Here is a 6,000-nt window from a genome sequence, read left to right on the forward strand (position 1 = left end):
TCTTGTTTAGACAAGCTCATAGTCAAAGTGGAGGTTCTCTCCTCCCTTCAGAGAAAGGTACCTCCTTCTTTGATGGCCTGTTCTTTCCACTGGGATCTCACTCGCAGAGATCTTTTGCCAGAGTGTCTTGGCTTTCCATGCCTGAAATACTCTCATGAGCTTTTCAGCCAGCTCCGAATGCCTTTAGGGCTGATTCTGAGGCCAGAGTGCTATTTAGGACATCTGCCATTCTATGAGTCTGCTGAGATTCTCACTTCCCATGTTGGATCACTCTCCCCTTTATTTACTCCATCAGTTAGCGTTAGCAGGTACTAGACTTGTCTATGTGCTCCCTTTGACTCCCAGTCCCTTCACCATGACCAACTGTGAACTGAAACTGATCACCTGGAACAGTGAGATGGCATTGGTACATGCCACCTCGATGGGATTGAATTGGAATCCCCTGGTATGCTTCCAACTCCACCACTTGGAGCAAGTCAGCCTGAGCATGTCCCAAATTATACATCTCTTCCCTCTCCCATTCCCACCACCATGTTCAACAGGGATCACATTTCAGTTAATTTTCAACACTTAAGAATAACTGTGCATCAATTTCAGATCTAAACCAGTCATATTAAGTAGAACAGATAAAAAAACTACTAAGAGGGATAATGTATTTAGTTGTTCATTAACAGTCAGGGCTATGCTGATCAAGCCACCATTTCCCATAGTGTCCACCTCACTCCATCAGGTTTCCCTCTTGGTGTTCAGTCAGTCGTCACCGATCAGGGAGAACATATGGTATTTGTCCCTTTGGGACTGGCTTATTTCACTCAGCATGATGTGTTCCAGATTCCTCCATTTTGTTGCAAATGACTGGATTTCGTTGTTTCTTACTGCGGTATAGTATTCTAAAGAGTACATATCCCATAATTTCTTTATCCAGTCTATCGTTGATGGGCATTTAGGTTGGTTCCAGGTCTTAGCTATTGTGAATTGAGCTGCAATAAACATTAGGGTGCAGACCTCTTTTTTGTTTACCAATTTAAATTCCTTTGGGTAAATTCCAAGGAGTGGGATGGCTGGGTCGAACGGTAGGGTTATCTTCAGGTTTCTGAGGAATCTCCAGACTGACTTCCATAGTGGCTTGACCAGTTTGCATTCCCACCAACAGTGGGTTAGTGTCCCTTTTTCCCCACATCCTCGCCAGCATCTGTTGTTGGTAGATTTCTGCATGTGAGCCATTCTAACTGGGGTGAGGTGAAACCTCATTGTGGTTTTGATTTGCATTTCCCTGATTGCTAATGACCTTGAACATTTTTTCATGTGCCTGTTGGCCATTTGGATTTCCTCTTTTGAAAAATGTCTATTGAGGTCCTTGGCCCATCTCTTAAGTGGGTTGTTGGTTTTGTTTTTGTGGAGTTTCTTGATCTCTTTGTAGATTCTGGTTATTAACCCTTTGTCTGTTGCATAGTTTGCAAATATTTTTTCCCATTCTGTCGGTTGTCTTTTCACTCTCCTCACTGTTTCTTTTGCAGTACAGAAACTTCTCAATTTGATGCAATCCCAATAGTTGATTTTGGCTTTGACTGCCTGTGCCTCCCGGGTCTTTTCCAGAAATTCTTTGCCTGTGCCAATATCTTGAAGGGTTTCTCCAATGTTCTCTAGTAACTTGATGGTGTCAGGTCGTAGATTTAGGTCTTTAATCCATGTGGAGTGGATTTTTGTGTAAGGTGTAAGGTAGGGGTCTTGCTTCATGCTTCTGCACGTGGAAATCCAATTTTCCCAGCACCATTTATTGAATAGACTGTCCTTGCTCCAGGAATTAGTTTTAGATCCTTGATCAAATATAAGTTGGCTGTAGATGTTTGGGTTGATTTCTGGTGTTTCAATTCTGTTCCATTGGTCTATCCATCTGTTTCTGTACCAGTACCATGCTGTTTTAATTACAACTGCCCTGTAGTATGTCCTGAAATCTGGTATTGTGATGCCTCCGGCTTTGTTTTTGTTGTACAAGATTGCTTTAGCTATTCGAGGTCTCTTGTGCCTCCATATAAATTTCAGCACCATTTTTTCCAGATCTGAGAAGAAGGTCTTCGGTATCTTGATTGGTATTGCATTGAATCTGTAAATTGCTTTTGGGAGAATGGACATTTTGATGATATTGATTCTTCCAATCCATGAGCATGGAAGATTTTTCCATTTTTTGGTATCCTCTTCTATTTCTTTCTTTAAGGTTTTGTAATTTTCATCGTAGAGATCTTTAACGTCCTTGGTTAAGTTTATTCCAAGGTATTTGATTGTTTTTGTAGCTATTGTGAATGGGATTGATCTTAGAAGTTCTTCCTCAACTTCGACAATATTTCACACAAGGGTGCTTTTTTTCTGGATCAAGTGTCATGGACTTTGGAAGATTCGTCATAAGTCACCAGGAACTGCTGCTTTTGACTCAAGTCAGCAAGAATGTCATCTCTAAACTCTGCCTAGAACCTGGGGAACCTAGAAAGAAGCAGCAAGAAAGTCTCCCAATCCCTGCTGTCAAGAATACAGCGGTCTAAGTCTCCTGATTTAATATTAAGTTGATCCATTTTGCTTTTCTAATGCACAGAACCCATGTCAGCAGCTAGAGAAGGAAAAGACAGGGTGGACGGCATTCAGTTCCAATCACAGGAATTCAAAATTCCTTGAATTTTCTTCCATTCTCCTGTCACTATTCCCCAAATGGGTTCAATGTCTTTCCCACTGCTTCTCTAATCGTCTCTCTACATATTCATCTCCACACCTCTCACAGACAGTGGTATTTCATGTTTATCTCCTCTGTTAGACCATGAGCCTCTGGAGAGTGGAAGGGAAGCTATGCTTAACTCACTTTTATTTATTTATTTATTTATTTATTTATTTTTATTTAGTAAATATAAATTTCCAAAGTACAGTTTATGGATTACAATGGCTCCCCCCCCATAATTTCCCTCCCACTCGCACCCCTCCCATCTCCCGCTCCCTCTCCCATTCCATTCACATCAAGATTCATTTTCAATTATCTTTATATACAGAAGATCGATTTAGTATATATTAAGTAAAAATTTCATCAGTTTGCACCTACACAGAAACACAAAGTGTAAAAATACTGTTTCAGTACTAGTTATAGCATTACTTCACATTGGACAACACATTAAGGACAGATCCCACATGAGAAGTAAGTACACAGTGACTCCTGTTGTTGACTTAACAATTTGACACTCTTGTTTTTGGTGTCAGTAATCTCCCTAGGCTCTAGTCATGAGTTGTCAAGGCTATGGAAGCCTTTTGAGTTTGTTGACTTCAATCTTATTCCAACAGGGTCTTAGTCAAAGTGGAAGTTCTCTCCTCCCTTCAGAGAAAGGTACCTCCTTCTTTGATGGCCCCATTCTTTCCACTGGGATCTTACTCGCAGAGATCTTTCATTTAGGTCTTCTTCTTTTTTTTTTTTTTTTTTTTTTTTTCAGAGTGTCTTGGATTTCCATGCCTAAAATACTCTCATGGGCTCTTCAGCCATATCTGAATGCCTTAAGGGCTGATTCTGAGGCCAGAGTGCTGTTTAGGACATCTGCCATTCTATGAGTCTGCTGTGTATCCCGTTTCCCATGATGGATCATTCTCTCCCTTTTTGATTCTATCAGTTAGTATTTGCAGACACTAGTCTTGTTTGTGTGATCCCTTGGACTCTTAGACCTATCAGTGTGATCAATTGTGAACTGAAATTGATCATCTGGTCTAGTGAGATGGCATTGGTACATGCCACCTTGATGTGATTGTATTGGAATCCCCTGGCACGTTTCTAACTCCACCATTTGGGGCAAGTCCAATTGTTAACTCACTTTTTATCCTCTATGACCGACACTGTGCCTGGGATACAAGAAATACTCATTGATGATTTTTAATGCAGTAAGTTAACAGTGTGAAACAGGGAAGTAGAACATAAACAATTATCACAGTAATACAAACAATATGGCATCGTGGTTTAGAGTGCAGACTCCAGATTCAGACTTCGATTCAAAGCCAAGGTTGTGCCACTTAATACCATAGTGATCTTACACAAACTATTCATTCTCTCTGTGGATCAGTTTCCTCATTTGTAAAGTAGGAAAAGGTAGGCCAGTGCCGCGGCTCACTTGGCTAATCCTCTGCCTGCGGTGCCAGCACCCTGGGTTCTAGACCCGGTTGGGGCGCCAGATTCTGTCCTGGTTGCTCCTTTTCCAGTCCAGCTCTCTATTGTGGCCTGGGAAGGCAGTGGAGGATGGCCCAAGTGCTTGGGCCCTGCACCCACATAGAAAATCAGAAGGAAGCACCTGGCTCCTGGCTTCGGATTGGCGCAGCTTGCAGGCCACAGCGGCCATTTGGGGGGGTGAACCAATGGAAAGGAAGACCTTTCTCTCTGTCTCTCTCTCTCATTGTCTAACTCTGCCTGTCAAAAACATATTAAAAAAAGAAAAAGTAGGAAAAGGTAGTGTCAGTCTCATAACACTATTGTGAGGTAATTGTTATGACAATAAATAAGGAAAGTTTTGTAAAATGCCTAGAATAGTGTCTACATATCAATAAGGCTTTCAAAGTAAAGAACATGATCTTGTCCATATCTAAATTCAAGGAAGAATTCACAAGGGGCAGCATTTGAGTGAAGTGCATTTTATTCCAATATGATTTTAATTATCATTAACATCCTAACATTTGTTTGAAGAGTAGCAGTCAGAGGTTCATCAACTTTTCTTTTTTTAAGATTTATTTATTTATTTGAAAGTCAGAGTTACACAGAGAGAGAAGAGGCTCAGAGAGAAAGGTCTTCCATCCGCTGGTTTATTCCCCAAATGGCTACAATGCCTAGAGCTATGCCTGTCTAAAGCCAGGAACCAGGAGCCTCCTCTGGGTCTCCCACACGGGTGCAGGGGCCCAAGGACTTGGGCCATTTTCCACTGCTTTCCCAGGCCATGGCAGAGAGCTGGATCGGAAGTAGAGCAGCCAGGACTTGAACTGGCACTCGTGTGGGATGCCAGCACTGCAGGCAGTGGCTTTACATGCTATACCACAGCGCCAGACCCAACTTTTCACTTTTTAAAAAATATTCACTTATTTATTTGAAAGTCGTCGGATTTACAGAGAGTGAGGGAGAGACAGAGAGAGATTATCCATCAACTGGTTCACTCCCCTAGAGGGTCTTAACAGCCAGGGCTGGGCCAGGCTGAAGCCAAGGAGCCAGGGGCTTCATCCAGGTCTCCCATATGAGTGGCAGGGGGCCAAACACTTGGACAATCTTCTGCTGTTTTTCCCAGGCCGTCAGCAGAGAGTTGGATTGGAAGTGGAACAACTGGGACACAAACTGGTTCTCATATGGGATGCCAGCATCGCAGACGGTGATCCTAGTGGATACGCCACAACACAGGCCCCCATCAACTTTTCATTTTATACCTAGTTAATCACTGATAACTTTTCTCTTCAAGTGACACACTGTAGCATCATAAGGCATTGTGCAGTATTAAATGCTATGCACAGATAGGTACCTAATGGTGGGTTTAAGGATGTTGCAGCCATCCAAGTTCTTTCATTTTCCTGATTATAACGGCATTTGCATAATGTATGAATTCAAACATTATTGCTGTTAAATAATGCATAAATATTCTCCCATGCTGAAATATATCTATTTCCTCTTCACGAATTCTGTTGAGTGTATCGTTCAGTTGTTGTTCTGTTTAAAATTTACTTGGAGATCTTCAAACATCAGAACCATGATTGGGGAAAATGTCATAGTCAAAAGAATGAACACACATAGAAATACAAGCAAAGTATCTATTATAAAATGTGTCTTGGTTTCCCCTCTTTAGGGTACTTGTCTTCAAAATCTAACTTTTAGAATATTTTAAATGACAAATGCTTCCTTGATCATCTGACAAGCAGAAAGAATTTGCATATCTAATAAGAGTTTTCTGGAAGGCAAAAGATACTTTTTCTTTGTTTTGTTTTGTTTTTCTAAAGCTAAATATAAATATG

The sequence above is a fragment of the Oryctolagus cuniculus genome, chromosome 7 (genome assembly GCF_964237555.1).
Source record: "Oryctolagus cuniculus chromosome 7, mOryCun1.1, whole genome shotgun sequence".
NCBI lineage: Eukaryota > Metazoa > Chordata > Mammalia > Lagomorpha > Leporidae > Oryctolagus > Oryctolagus cuniculus.